The sequence below is a fragment of the Rhincodon typus genome, unplaced genomic scaffold (assembly GCF_021869965.1).
Source record: "Rhincodon typus isolate 14 unplaced genomic scaffold, sRhiTyp1.1 hic_rhity00003124, whole genome shotgun sequence".
NCBI classification, from domain to species: domain Eukaryota; kingdom Metazoa; phylum Chordata; class Chondrichthyes; order Orectolobiformes; family Rhincodontidae; genus Rhincodon; species Rhincodon typus.
In genome coordinates this window covers 1,635-18,130 of record NW_025968762.1, presented here as the reverse complement: position 1 = coordinate 18,130, position 16,496 = coordinate 1,635, and the positions used below count along the sequence as shown (strand labels likewise).

Here is a 16,496-nt window from a genome sequence, read left to right as displayed (position 1 = left end):
CCTGGAAGGACAAAGGCAGCAGATACATGGGAACATCACCACCTGCAAATTCCCCTCTAAGCCACACACCATCCTGATTTGGAAATATATCACCGCTCCTTCACTGTTGTTGGGTCAAAATCCTGGAATTCCCTCCCTCGGCATTGTAGGTCTACCTACAGCACAGGGACTGCAGCGGTTCAAAGACAATTCACTATCATCTTCCCAAGGGGCAACTCGGGATCGGCTGTAAATGCTGGCCCGGCCAGCAAAGCTCACGCCCTATAAATGAATAAAAAAAGAAACTTGGGTGTATAATATGTTGTTTTGTTTCTCCTTAAAAAAGTTAAACAGCTCCAACCAGAATGTTATGAATTAATTTGGCCAGGTGTCCCACAATACCAAAGCAGTCAAATCAATAGGAACACAAGCTGACACCAAAGCAAAACAGTCCCAACTTTATTAGGAAAGCAGTTACAATTAACTTTAATACTAAACATACTTTCCTCGAATGTTTGGATTCCAGGGGGTGGCACAGCGGTTAGCACTGCTATCTCACAGCGCCAGGGACCTGGGCTCATTTATCATTCTCTCGTCTTTGGTTAGTTGTTGTTATTTGCATTAACAAACTAACTGGAGCTTTTTAGTGATGTTGGGGACGGAAGGGTTGTGCAATATGATTGGCATTTATCTGTTAAGTCCACATTGACAGAGTAATGGTAAAATCACATCTTTAGAATCAAAGCAGTAAGTGACTCAAATTAGCACCAACAGTCTGAGCAAATTAGGTTGACTATGGGAAACAGGGAATCTCTTCAGTGGCTGAAGTTGAAGCTGATGCAAGGAAAATATCAATGATTGTAGGAAGCAAATCATGACCATTTCACAAACATCATTCCAAGATTTCCTCAGGTTAGCCTCCTTATCGCTACCTTCTTCCATTGTTTCATTGGCAAACTTTAACAGAACCATCGGCAATAAGCATTTACAACTGGCCTCCTATGATGAAGTGAACTATCACTATTCAAAGCCTTAACTCAACCAACATCATTAACCATCTGTCTGCGAACGCAGCAGGGTTGGGTATGCCTCCAGCTTTCTCTATAATCTAGAAGGCTCACATGAGGAGTGTGCGAGATTATTTGACACTGGCTTGGATAGGTGTAGCTACAAAAACAAAGAAGTCACAGAATCCCTATAGTGCATAAAGTGGCTATTCGGCCCACCGTGTCTACGCCAACCCTCTGAAGAGCATCTCCCCCTATCCCTGTCATTTACCATGGCTAACCCACTTAGCTGCACATCCCTGGACACGAAGAGACAATTAAGCATGGACAGTCCACCAAACCTGAACGTTTTTGGACTGTGGAAGAAAACAAAAGTACCCAGCAGAATTCCACACAGTCACCCAAGGCTGAAATTGAATCCTGGTCCCTGGCACTGTGAGGCAGCAGTGCTAGCCACTGTGCCATCCACATTCATGAAGTTTAGAGGTATCTAGGATAAAGCAGTCCATTCGATCATTGCTTCTTTACTTAAGTAAGACAGGTACATGGAATTAGATCAGGGGATAGCCATAATCTTGGAGAATAGATTCAAGGGACTGAATGGCCTACTCCTGCTCCTATGTACCTATGTTGGTCTTGGACAAAAAGTTCTTACATTGTAATACTTTTGGTATCAAAATGGACAGGAACTGAATTGGAATTATTTAAATTAGTTTATGGGGAAGTTCATTGCCTATCAAGTTTAAAGGCCAAACAGCCTTCAGTTTAAATATCTCAACGTTCAGTAAACCTCTACAACCATTGTTAATTGAAACAAACTAATTGAGTATCATTGCCAAGTTTTACATTTGAAGTCTTTCTCCATCTGTGTTATAACTACTGTATTAGTGGAAAAGAGAATTGTAGGCAATCATTGAAATTTCTACTCATCCACGTTCTGCCTTCCGTAAACTTCAAACCATCCAAAAATCTGTTGCGCGTGTTCAAACTCAGAGCAAGCCTGTTTTATCTATCTCAGCCATGCTTGCCGACTACATCAACACCTAGTTAAAAACACATTGACTATAAATTCTGATTCATTTTTTTCCAATCCCTCTGTGGCCTCATCCTGTCCCTAGCTCTATAATCTGTTATTTTAGCTAGAAATAAGAACTTGAAAATTAAGAGTGCAATGTTTCAGAGTCTATCCACCCAAAGGTCCTCCGGAAGGAGAGTAATGTGCTATGCAAACCACTGCTTGTAATTTTAGCAGCTAACTGCACTATGGGAAGGCCCCATAGAATCTGAGGAGGTTAATGTGAGCACTACCTTTGAAAAATGTGACAAGACAAACCTGTGTAACAATAGGCCCATTAATTACAGAAAGAATGTTTAAAGGAATTAAAGAATGCAATATAAAGTTGCTGAGATAAAGAGGGACATGTTACCCAAGATGGCTTCATTAAAAAGTCCATGGTTTACAAATATAATTGTAATTTTTTGAGGAACTTAGGAATGTGGTTAATGAGGGAAGCCAACTAGTTATTGTTTACTTGGGCATCAAAAAACACTTGATAAGATACCTAAAGAGATTTCACTCATAGACAAAAGCTTTGGGATTAGTGGATATTACTTGTACTGGGTTGAAAACTGGCTGGAAGACACAGGGAGAGAGTGGTTACCCACAGCTTTGTACGGTGACTTATCTCCAGTAGAGTCATGCCAACAGAATCTACACATCTGCAGATGATGAAGTTCTGTATGTAGGTTAGGCCTACAGACCATGCTTGCCTACTTCAGCTCTTTCATCTGCTATAGAATCGCCAAGAGAGAGAAAGAGGTAAAGGAATTACTGCTGTATGGAGAAGCAATGGCTCCTGCTGTGAAGAGCAGGATGAGTTTTTTATTGTGTTGACAAGTAGTCAGAATCCTTGTAAAAAGTTCATTTTCTGTTTGAATGGAAGAGGACAGGACAGACCAAGATTTCTGAAATTTAAGAAACAGGGAATTACTAAGGTGGGCCTTTCTGTTGAAAATTGAACCTAGAACACTCAGACCGAGTGGAAAGATTTTCAAAGGACGCTAAGAACTTTGACCTGGTAGGGCAACGTGAAGTGAGCCTGCTTGAAAATTTGGATAAATTTGGGAATTGGTCATGCACAGTCCTAAATGAGCCAATAGCGTAACATAAAGCAAAAAATTTCATATTGGCATATTTAGATTGTATTAATTAGCTTAAGCAAAAGTACATTTTCTTTATTGTATTTATTGCCACTTAGTTAAGATTTAACCTATGTTTTTAGTTTGTTTGCCACAGCAACACTCTTAACATGAAGTCTTTTCCTTTTCTTTTCCTCAACAATAATGTGTTCACTGGCACTCAATTTGGGGTCTACCAGAATCATTGGTTATTGTAACAATACTCATTGGAGTTCATTGCTGAAGCTGTCTCTGATGCTATTCTGCCAAAATTCAAAACATAAATTTGCTGACAAAAAGCATCAATAAAACAAACCACGATCTCATTATAGGTTTGGTCTTAGCATCAGCAAAACAGCTGAATTCCAGTAATGAGGTAAGAATGCAAACTACTTATTGAGTTCCTTCAAATGAGAAACTGTATCTGGTTTGCGGGGGAAGATACCATCTCTTAGAAATATAGGTACATCAAAGAATGCAGGGCCAGTGGAATCTGCTGGACAATTACAATTATCTACATGGTTCAGAGAGGAATTTCACAGATTTTTTTTAACCCAGTTCGCCCTTCCAGCAAATCACATGGGTCACAATTGTATGGAACAAGCTGAGTTGACCAGGTAGTCTTTGAATTTTTGACATTGTTTGGATGTTTTAAATCATCGTTTAAGTTTTATCAAGATCCAACTGGATGGTGAAATAAACTGGTGATTTACTGTTACCTAGACTGATCATAGTTTGCCAATGTATTTTTGACAAACATTGATTGTTGTGCAGGTTTTCAAAGATAATTGGAGGATGAAAGAGCTTTAGAAGTGGCTAAGCTTGTTAAAATATTTGAAGGCAGCATGGTGGTTCAGTGGTTAGCACTGCTGCCTCACAGCACCAGGGACTCAGGTCCAATTCCAGTCTTGGGTGACCTTCTGTGTGGAGTTTGCCCATTCTCCATGTCTGTGTGGGTTGCCTCTGGGTGCTCTGGTTTCCTCCCAAAGTCCAAAGATGTGCAGGTTAAGTGGATTGGCCGTGGATTGCCCATAGTGTCCAGGGATGTGCAGGCTCGGTGGATTAGTCATGGGAAATGCAGGGTTACACAGGAATAGGTTAGGGGGATGGGATGCTTCTCAGAGGGTCAGTGTGGGCCAAATGGCCTGCTTCCACACTATGGATTCTATGATTAATACACATTTACTTTTATATCAGTAGCACGAACAGAGATAATGTTGATTTTGTCTCAGAACAATTGCTGCAATTGTTTATTATATTAGACACAGCAGCTCACCTTAAATTTTAGATACAAAATATTTTCATCCTGCATACATTATGCTCTGTCACAATTATTTCTTAAAGTTTTAAATTTATCCTCAGGACATGGACATCACTGACAAAGCCAGCATTTATTGTCCATCTGTGGTTGCCTCGAGAGGGTGGTGATGGGTCACTACATGACTTGCTGTATTGTGACAGTACATCACATTGTTATTAGGTAGGGAGATCCAGTAATATACATCTGATTCAGAATGAAGGAGATCATGGAGGTAGTATACCTGTTGCCCTTTTAGGGTATTAAAGATACCTCTGAGTTTCCACAATGCATCCTTCAGACCATGCATCCTGCTAAACTTTGATTATAAAACCTCTTTTAATGGGATGGTATATTTAATAACTAGATAAACACCATGGGAACCCCATTAGTAAGCAATTAAATCCATGCTATGTTTAATACCATGTGAAAAAGTACTCAAACATTTTACTGATAATTTGCTGACGAAAAGCATATTTTCAATTTTGGCAGAATAGCATCAGATATTTTGAGCAATGAACTCCAATGAGTATTGTTACAATAACGTAGCCCTCTATGACATGGTGGTTAATAAGTCATTCATTGTATTTTTGTAAATAAACTTCAGAAGAAACAGTAGATGATGAAGGAGATTCTGTTCTGCAAGTGTGTTAAATTAATTTCTCAAACCTAGTGCTCTTCCAAATGTGTGGGGAGAAGGGTATAATAAATTGACTCACAGATTCAAATATATATTTGCCACAGACTGTATTTGATTTAAAAGAGAAACCAGAAATAACAGGGAGCCACACAGGAAACAGCAACAACTTCACAAATACACTCAGTAAATCAGCCACATATTGACTAATAGGGAGAGTAAATGCTGTTTGGAAACAGTTCATTTACCCTGCAAAGTACGGGACCCCTACTCCTGCAATTACTGCATCTGTTCAAGAAGGTGGCTGTCCAGCATCTTCTCATGGGCAATTCGAATGGGCAATAAATGCTGGACTAGCCAGCGATGTCTACACGCCATGAATGTATAAAAAATTGTGGCTTTGTTTTGTCTCTTATTTGATGACAAAGCAACAGTGACTGGAATGACTTTTACTTGTTGCTTTCTTTTTCATTGAGTGTCTTGTTTGATGAAAAGCATAGAATTAGAAATTAAAGTTGTTTTGACAGAAAATGCACAAAACTTTAATCTAAGGCCAGGTGTAAGCAATTCTCAGCATAAGAAATGGTTGAATTGTTCCAGGTCTGGTCTGGTTTCCATCATGGTGTTTGTTGTAAACAACAGCTGGTTAGGACCCATAACGGATGTCAGTTGCAATCACCAAAACATCCTGAAAAACAGCAACATTACAATATTATAAATGAACCTCTCTTCTCTCAGTAAAATACTATTACATGCTTTGAAACACAGCATCAAAGTTTAGTTCTCATATCCTAGCTTTGTATATTTTCATAGATTGCTGTGCACCTATACTGTTTATTTCCTGTAGTGCTGAATGAAAGGGATAGAAACATAAAGTCACAGTGCTGGAGAAGGCCACTTGATTCATTGCGCTTCTTTGAAAGAATTTTCTAATTAGTCCCATTCTAATGCTCTTTCCTCAGTGTTGTTATTCTTTACAAGTAGTTATTCAATTCTCCTTGCGAGTTACAATAGAATCTCCTTCCACTCTGTTTTCTCGCAGTCCATTCCCGATTGTAACTCGTGATATAAAATCATTTCTCTTCATTGCCCTCGGAGCTTTTGCCAATTATCTTAAATTTGTGAACATTAGATACTGTCCATTCTGTCTCTGGAAATCGTGCTTCTGTGCCTATTCTGTCTAACTCACTTCAAAGAAGAACAAGCACAGCTTCTCTAGCCTCTGTACATTAGTTAAGTGTCTTGTTGCTGGTACCGTTACAGTACATTCCCTCTCAGATAAATTTAAATTGTGTTTAACGAAAGCATTAGCACCAGAGAAACAGAAATGAGTCAGGTTTCAATGGTGTCTGCTGTTAAAGAAAGTTAACACTGAGTTCATGTGGCTTCTACAACCAGATCTCCAAATGCACAGGCAATTTGAGGAACACTTTAAATTGGGAAAAGTGATGGAAGATCACCCTTTTTTAATTCACTCATGAGACATTGGAGTCAATGGCTGCACTAGTGATTATTGCCTATCCCTAGTTGCCCTTGAGAAGATGGTCATGAGCTACCTTCTTGAACTGCTGCAATCCATCTGCTGTATATCAACACACAATGCCCCAAGGGAGGCAGAATTTTGACCCAGCAACAATGAAGAAACAGCAATATACTTCCAAGTCAGGATGGCTTGGAGGACAACTTGCAGGTGGTGCTGTTCCCAAATATCTGCAGCCCTTGTCCTTCTAGATGGAAGTGGCCGTGGGTTTGGAAGGTGCTGTCGAAGGATCTTTGGTGAATTTCTGCAGTGCATCTTGTAGATTGTACACACTACTACTGAGTATCAGTGGTGGACAGAATGGATGCTTGTGGATCTGGTACCAATCCTGTGGGCTGCTTTGTCCTGGTTGGTGTCTGGCTTTTTGAGTGTTGTTGGAGCTGCACCCTTCCAGGCAAGTGGGGAATATTCCATCACAGTCATAGCTTATACCTTGTAGATGGTGGACAGGCATTAGGGGAGTTAGAAGATGAGTTATTCAGTGCTTTGTAACCACTGTATTTATGTGGTGAGTCTAAATGAATTTCTGGTCAATGGTACCCCCAAGTTGCTTATAGTGGGGAATTTAGTGAGTAACACCATTGAATGTCACGGGCCAGTGATTAGGTTCTGTCTTTTTGGTGATGTTCATTGCCTGGCATTTATGTGGCATAAATGTTATTTGCCACTTGTCAGCCCAAGCTTGGACATTGTCCAGACCTTGTTTTATTTGAATATGGACTGCTTGAGTGTCTGAGCAGTTGGAAATGCATTGTGCAATCATCGGCAAAAATCCCCAATTCTGACCTTATGATGGAGGGAAGGTCATTGATGAAGCAGCTGAAGATGGTGGGGCCTAGGACACTTCCCTGAGGAACTCCTGCAGAGATGTCCTGGAGCTGAGATGATTGATCTCCAACAAGCACGACCATCTTTCCATGTGCCAAGAATGACTGCAATCTGTGGAGAATTTGCTCCCTGATTCGCATTGATTCCAGTTTTGCGAGGGCTCCTTGATGCTACACTCGGTTGAATGCAGCCTTGATGTCAAGGGATCTCACCTCACCTCACCCCTGGAATTCAGCTCTTTTGTCCGTGTTTGGACCAAAACTGTAATAAAGTCAGGAAGTGAGTGGCCCTGGCAGAAACCAAACTGAGCATCACTGAGCAGGTTATTGCTGAACAGGTGCTGCTTGATAGCACTATTGATAACACCTTCCATCACTTTACTGATGATCGAGAGTGGACTGATGGGGCAGTAATTGGCCGGGTTGGATTTTTCTTGTTTTTTTTTGTGTACAGGACATACTTGGGCAACTTTCCACATTATCAGGTAGATACCAGTGTTTGTAACTGTACTGGAAGTGCTTGGCTAGGGGAGCGGCAAGATCTGGGCACAAGTCTTCAGTACTATTGCCGGAATGTTGTCAAGGCCGATAATCTACGTAGTATCCAGTGGCTCCAACTGTTTCTTGATATCAGGTAGAATGAATCAAATTGGCTGAAGACTGGTATCTGTAATGCTGGGGATCACTGAAGGAGGCTGAGATGGACTCCACTCGGCACTTCTGGCTGAACATTGCTGCAAAAGCTTCAGCCTTATCTTTTGTACTGATGTGCTGTGCTCTTCCATCATGGAGGATGGGGATATTTGTGGAGCCTCCTCCTTCAATGAGTTGTTTAATTTCCACCAGCATTCACAACTGGATTTGCCACTCTTGTGGTGGATATTGAAATCTCCCACCCAGAGTACATTTTGTGTCCTTGCCATCACCAGTGCTTCCTCCAAGTGATGTTCAATGTGGCGGAGTACTGATTCATCTGCTGAGGGAGGACGGTATGTGATAAATCAGCAGGAGGTCTCCTTGCCTCAGTTTAACCTGAAGCCACAAGATTTCATGGGGTCGAGAGTCAATGTTGAGGATTCCCAGGGCAACTCCCTCCCAACTATATATAACTCTGCTGCCACCTCTGCTGGATCTGTCCTGCTGGTGGGATAGGACATACTCAGGGATGGTGATAGCGGTGTCTGGGGCATTGTCTATTATACATGATTCCGTGATATATCAGGGCTGTTTCTACCATGGCCTTTTCTGGTATCTAGATCGATGCTAGGTGGTCCATCCAGTTTCGTTGCTCCAAAGTCTGAATGAAGAAATTGACACAACTGAGTGGCTTGCTAAGCCATTTCAGAGAGGAGTTAACAGTTAACCACATTGCTGTGTGTCTGGAGTTACATGTAGGCCAGACCAGGTGTGGATGGCAGATTTCTTTCCCTGAAGGACATTAGTGAGTCAAATGGGGTTTTCTGACAATCAACGGTTTCATGGTCATCAGTAGATTCTTAATTCCAGATTTTTAAGAATTGAATTCCAGCTCCACCATCTACCATGGCAAGATTCAAACCTGGGTCCCCAGAGCATCAGCTGAGTTTCTGGATTAACAGTCTAGTGATAATACCACTGCCACCACTAACTCCTCATCTGCTAATCTGAATATCTGTCTAGTTTTGAGGATGGGAATTGCTTTGATGTTGAACCATTTAAACGGACCACAAGTGATGGAGTGATTATCGGCTCAACTCATTTAAAATTCTGTCACCTTTATTGCTATTTAATTTGTATTAATATCTGGCTTAAACCAAACAGTGACTACACACCAGAATGTTATATGCTTATGAAAACAAAATTAACCATAGGCAGCATCCCAAGGTGGGACAAGAAAGAAAAACTACATGACTCTCTCTCTCTCATTTGTTTCTTTAAGAGATAACCATCTCCTTGTGGGTTCCTCCAGTTAGATACATTACCTAACTTTAGTATGTCAAACATAATGACTGTCGTTATGAAGATCATGTATCCTGCAGTTACTCACCTGGTTCACCTTAATAAGAGGATTTACAAAGCTTAAGTGATCCACTCTGGGTAGTGGAACTCCATTGGCCAGTCTTTCTGTAAAGAAACACATGACAATTTTGTACAACATTCACAGAATTAAATGTATCTGAAAGAAGATACTTTTCAAAGCTTGCCATCTTGCACTCATCAGGACAATTTGCAAGAAATATCAAAGTAAAGGAAAAACAACATTTATACTGCATGAAAGGAGAGTGCTGATTGTTTGGGACTTGGATTCTGATTGGTTAAGGTATTGCCGTAGAGATTGCACCAGTTAATGACTGACAGTTAACTGATAGGCTTTGTTTATATTTTAAATCAGGCAGCTTGACCCTGTTTGGTCAAGGTAATCCCCTGAGAAATGAATCAGAGTATGACTGTTACCTATTTTGTTGAGTTGAAACAGGTTCAATGTTTGTACAATTTCTTTTTATCTACAAAAACAAGGTCCTGAGTTTTAATATGTGGAGCTAATAGTCATGCAAATGTGCCACACTGTGAGCCTGACTGACAACCCTGTCTTTACAGACCAATCAGCATCCAGTTGCCAACCAATCACAACTCTCCTCTCATACAGTATCAATGTTGTTTTCCCTTTAGCCTTTCTTGTGAAGGGTCCTGATGAGTGCAAGGTGAAAAGCTTGACAAAATGTGTCTTTTTTCAGTTTTCACACCAATCCTACCCAGTCACGTTCCTACACTCCTTCGACATTCCACTACATGTGGGTATTGATTTATTATGCTACAAGGGTGAAGGATACAAACAAAAACTTTGGGATAAAGGAAATTGAGAATAAAAGTTTGGTTCAAACTGGAAACTTATTATATTATTAATAAAAAGCAAGGAATTAATTATTATATGAACATATGTCCCAGGGGCACTGCTGGCATGTGTTCTGTATAAGTATAAAAGGTACATAATCTATGTATCAGTATGAGTCTACCAGCCATATAGACAGCAGTAATAAATAGATCAGATGAAAGTTTAGCGTTTTGAATCGAAAGTGTGGTTACTTCATACAGATGGGAACCAGAAGACATGTTATGGACTTCGTCCCCAATCCAGAAGCTAAGCAAAGTAAGAAATGATGGAATGCTGCCTTGGCAAAACACTTATCTTTTTATTAAACTCATTTAGATGTTTATATAAGATCCCATGGCACTATTTAAGAAAAGCAGGCAGTTTGACTGGTGTTCTTGCCAATATTCTTCACTCAACATGAACTGGTCATTCATCCCAATTCAAGTTTGAGATCATGCTGTCAGCAAATTGACATCAGCATTTGCCTAGATAACAATAGTAACTTTACTGTAAAAGCAATTCATTGGCTGTGAAGCACTTTGAAATGTATTGAAGATGTAAAATGTCAGCTGTCACATGACACTAGGTTATAGTCCAACAGGTTTATTTGAATTCACAAGCTTTCACCTGAAAAAGGAGCAGTGCTCAGAAAGCTTGCGATTTCAAATAAACTTGTTGGACTATAACCTGGTGTCATGTAACTTCTGACTTTGTCCACCCCAGTCCAATACTGGCACTTCCTCATCTTGAAGTCCTCATGTTTTTTCTGTATCCTATTAATGGGATGTGGGCTTCGATGGAAAGGACAAAACTCATTGCCCACTCCCAATTACCCTTGAACTGAGTTTTCTAGGCTGTTTGACAGAGCATTTAAGTGTCAATCACATTGCTGTGGGTCCAGAGTCACATGTAGACTGACAAGGTAAAGACAGTAGATTTCTGTCTTTTCCCCTCAACAATCAACGATATTTTCATTGTCGCCAATACTGAAGCTACTTCCAATGCCGGAATCATTTATTCATCAAATTTAAATTCCAGTTGCAGACATGAATTGAGAAGAATGAAGGGGGATCTCATAGAAACATATAAAATCCTGATGGGTCTAGACAGGCTAGATGCAGGAAGAATGCTCCTGATGTCAGGGAAGTCCAGAACCAGGGATCACAGTCTAAGAATAAAGGGTAAGCCATCCAGGCCTGAGATGAGGCAGCATTGCTTCACTCAGATTTGTGAACCTGTGGAATTCTCTACCACAGAAAGGTGTTGGGGCCAATTTGTGAGGTATATTCAAGATGGAGCTGGACGTGGCCTTTGTGGCTGAAGGGATCAAGAGGTATGGAGAGAATGTGGGAGTGGGACCCTGAAATTGCATGATCAACCATGATCATACTGAATGGTGGTGCAGCCTCAAAGGGACAAATGGCATATTCGTTCACCTATTTTCTACGTTTCTGTGATGGGATTTGGACCCTTGCTTCTGGAGCATTAATTATGCTGGGCTTTTGGTTTACTAAGCTAGTGGCATTACCCCGATGCCACCACTTGAAGTTGTGGCTGAGTTTCTGAAGATTGTGTATTTGACTCTGCTAAAACCAAAGCAGGTGCCTCAGGCTCCACTCCAGAAATATCAGGATGGTGGGGAGGGAAAAAACCACAAGTTAGATGCTGTGCATGGCGTCCTGGACATTTTGCACAGCCACAAGTCAGTGAATTGGAGTGGGAGAGGCTATGCCGAAAGAGCACTAATGAGATTGCAGGCTATATTAGCTCATCGATATTAAAATCTGGAAAGAAACTGAAACACTTTGTGGACAATTGTGACCGAATCCGTCTATCGGATGACTGATTGGTTGCATGCTGCGTAATCCCTTCCTGATCTTTGTCCCCATTCTAATCAGCAAAGTGTAATATTACATAAATGCAGTATAGAATAGATGTGTTGTGTGATCCTATATCTTTCCCACCTCACATTAAGCTAAAATCATCCTCAAAGTAAGTCACCAAAATCTACAGCATATCTATAACAAGATTGGTTTGCAAGACACAGTCTCTGAAACAGAACACTGACCTCTGCAATTAAGGCAGTCATGAAAAGTGTATCTCTCGAGATGTCAGCCTTTGAGTTTAATGCTGTGAAGGTGAATTCTAATTAATGATGCACTTAATACTGTCCACTTTCATGTTCGATTTTGTTTTCTGTATTCATTCATGGTTGAGGTCATTACTAGCTAGGCAGCATTTATTGCCCATCTCTAATTGCCCAGAGGGCAGTTGAGAATCAACTAATGGACATTAGTGAACTAGCTGGGTTTTTCCCAACAATCAACAATAGATTCATGGTTATCACTAGATTCTTAATTCCAGACTTTTTTTGAATTCAAATTCTACCATCTGCTGTGGCAGGATTCAAACCTGGGTCCCCAGAACATTATCTGGCTGTCTGGATTAACGTCAGCAATAAGATCACTGGGCCATCTCTGCCACAAACTTACCATTGATTTTCGGTAACGCCACTATCTTTACTGCAAAGTTCAATATAGTCTGTAGAATAGTCACCTACAATAAGAAAGGCAGAGAATAAGTTTAAACATTATTAGATTAGTTGTATTCACAGTTTTCTCCTTTTTAAATGCCTTGTAAAATAGTGTGAAATTCATGAGTGAATTCAGAAGCACATGCTACAAGTAGAGAGCGGGGAGACAGCATGAAGTATGGAGAGGAACATTGACATGACTGTCTATCCAAGGATCCTGAATAAGTCAGATACTTATTTTCATGAACAGAGTTCTTGGATTTCTGTGGTTTGATGTAAATAAAAATTAAGGCCACAAGTTCAGAGTGAATCAATTAAATTCTGTTTTCATGACACGTAACTTGAAATGTAAACTACTGTTTTCTGATTGAATCTTTGATTCATCTATTTTTGCTTGAAACTATTATTAACTGTGCTATAATCAAGGCAAACACATATCTTTTCCATTTACAACAAAATTGTCAGTGTTTGGCACCTCAAACCACTATAATATCACATCTGTGTGACATCCTCTTAAGATGTCTGTGAATTTCTCCACAACTGTGGGTTGGGGTTAAGTGTTGATTTCACAGGTTTTGTACACTAGTGAATGTCACTAACAACTATAGCAGTTGTAGAGAGAGTCGACTTCATCCCAAAAGCTTGACCAGATTCGGCTTTGCTCGGAATCAAGTATTGAGGAGTGACACTAACATTCAACAGCGAGGAATTCAGTAAAATCATAAACTGCCTGTGTTTCACTCATCAAAAATAATACCCCATCAAACAAAAGCTAATAGAGAGGGTTGGAGATTTACATATACTTGGAAAAAGAAGTGATAGCTGCAGTTACAGCTGAGACCAAGTCTGGGAAGCAAGACCATTATTGTTTTCTTTGCAAATACAGTGTAAGTCCTCACCAGCTTACTAGAAAACATATAGTTACATTCAACTGTGTAAGTGCAGACCCAAGCATAGGAACAGAAATCACAGGTCCTGGTGCTGTTCCTGATCCCAACCTGAGCAAAGTTGCTTCAACCTGCATCAACCACAGAAATCCCCCTATCTCCCGTGGTTAGGTTGTGTTGTACGCCCTCATCCCAGGCCCTCCTCCTCATGACATATCCGGCGCAGTTTGTGACCAACATGTATACAAATATGATCAAGACCAGAAGGATTGCATGTGAGTAAAGGCAGAACAGAACAAGAACTTTAGAGCCACACCACTCAAGCCAGGAAATAAAATACGTGTGAAATGTGATGGTCACATTGGAAAGGATACAACCTTCTCATGACATCCAATCACGTAGCAGCACATAAGGAAAGGTTATTTCACCTTACAGAGATTCTAAGTCCAAAGGGCATAATCTCAGAGAAAGGGGTTGCATATTTAAGGCAGAGATGAAGAATTTCTTCTCTGAGTGGGTAGAGAATCTCTGGAATGCTTTAACATAGAGGGTTATAGAGGCTGAGTCATTAAGTATATTCGAAACTAAGATAGATTAAATAACTGAGTATATTAGTAAATTAATACAGAAGTTAAAATATGGAAGAATATGAATGGTTAAGACATTGTTCAGTTAACTGTTTAGAATTTGGAGATGAATCATCAAAACATTCAATGTCTCATTTACTAAAGAGAGAGTTGCCATAATCCTACTAGAGCATCAGGCTGCTGTTTCATCAGAGAGAGACAGTTGGTGATGGTTTAACCAGAGGGTCACTGTGCCTTAGGTAAGGGGAGAGGTTGTGAAGGAGAGTGCTTTATGGTAACCTCAGCCATTGTATTAATTGAATCCACATTGTTGGCATTACTCTACATTGTAAACTGCTCATCGAGCCAAATGAGCTAATCAACGCGCCCCCCCCCGCCCCGCCTCTCATTTACTAAGAAGGGGAGGCATTAGTTTTCTACTATTTTCAATTTACAATTGTTCAGTCAAAGCTACTATACAGAACAACACCAGCAGATAGAGCTGTAGGCAGAAGCAGTGAAAAGCATGGAATTAGAGACAACAAGGTGTAGAGCTGATCAACACAGCAGGCCAGGCTGCATCAGAGGAGCAGGAAAGCTGACGTTTTGGGTCGGCACCCTTCTTCAGAAAGCATGGAATTAATTGTTCGCAAGAGCAGACATCAGATCATGAGACCATATATAGGATTAGAACTAGGCTATACGGCCCATTAAGTCTGCTCCACCATTCGATCACAGCTGATATGTTTCTCAACCCCATTCTCCTGCTTTCTCCCCATAATGTTTGATCCTCTTACTAATAAAGAACCTGTCTAAGTCTGTCTTATATACACTCAATGTGTTGGCCTCCACAGCCCTCTGTGACAGATTAACACCTACTGGCTGAAGAAATTCCTCCTCATCTCAGTTCTAAAGGGTTGTCTCTTCACTTTGAGGCTGTACCCTCGGGACCTAGTCTCTCCTATTACTGGAAACATCTTCTCCACATCCAGTCTACCTAGGCCTCTCAGTATTCTGTAAGTGTCAATCAGATTCCCCCTCATCCTTCTACACGCCATTGAGCACAGACCTAGAGTCCTCAAACGATCCTCATATGACTAGCCTTTCATCCTTGGGATCATTTACTAGGCCCTAGGCCCCCTTCCAAGGCTAGCACATCCTTCCTTAGATACGGGGCCTGAGACTGCTCACAATATTCCAAGTGCGATCTGACCAGAGCCTTATACAGCCTCAGCAGTACATCCCTGCTCGTGTATTCGAGCCCTCTCAAAATGAAGGCCAAATTGAATTCACCTTGCTGTCTTCTGGTTTGTAAGCAGCTGTTTCTACGTAGTTGCCAAGAATCCCACGCTCAGCTAAAGTCCTCACAGAACAGAGTCTCATTTTCAAGTAGCAAAGCATTGAAGTGAGCAATTCAGTTCAAATCTGATGAATGACTGAAGCTGCTATATTGAATAGTGGCAACCCTTGAGTTTATAACAGCACTATCAGGTTTCAGTCTCAGCACATTTCACCACATACAGGTGAAATTACAGAGTTCTTATGGCACAGTGTCTGTACCACTGAACAGGAGGTCTGGGTTCAAATCCCATCTGCTTTAAGTGTGCAACTCCATCTTTGAACAGATTGTTTAGAAAATATAGTTTAAGATCTTTTAAAAAGTTGCTCTTACCTTAAAAGGACCAATATCAGAATGTTTAAGGGATAGGAGCAGGCTATACAAAAGAAACATAAAAGAGTGGGATTCTGAGTCACAAAAGATACTGTCAGTAAGCACAGTTTGTAGAAATGTTTATTTAATCTGAGCATAATGTACTTTAAAACTTCCTCATGTTTTATCATGAGTACAGTGCCAAACCTGTGCTATTGCAATCACCTGAGCCATCTTCGACATCATCTGGAGGTCTAAGATGGACCGTGTCTACAGGGACGCATGTACAAAGATTTGGATAAGTCAGGGGGAAGAACATACCCAATGCCACCCTCATCCTGATAGCCACCTTTGTGTGAGGCTGCATCAAGCTGTGTGCGGACTCTTAGTACGCAAACACCAAGTGTCACTACGTACTGAGGTTCTACCCGTCCCCAATATTGTAAAGGATGGGACTGGTCTCAGCACCGCAGAATGCTCCAAATAGTTGGACCATTCCATATCATCTGTCCCTTGTGGAGAAATTTGTAAAGGAAAACACCA

The 16,496-nt window shown here is 40.7% G+C and overlaps 1 long non-coding RNA gene across 1 annotated transcript; it reads right to left on the bottom strand.

The window, feature by feature from the left end:
• Nucleotides 1–5,191: 5,191 nt before the first annotated feature.
• LOC109919009 lies at nucleotides 5,192–16,022 on the bottom strand. The gene is made up of 4 exons (XR_007261437.1): nucleotides 15,975–16,022; nucleotides 12,809–12,872; nucleotides 9,492–9,568; nucleotides 5,192–5,786 (listed from the first exon to the last, which is right to left on the bottom strand). It is a non-coding gene; the product is annotated as an uncharacterized LOC109919009 (long non-coding RNA).
• Nucleotides 16,023–16,496: the final 474 nt, after the last annotated feature.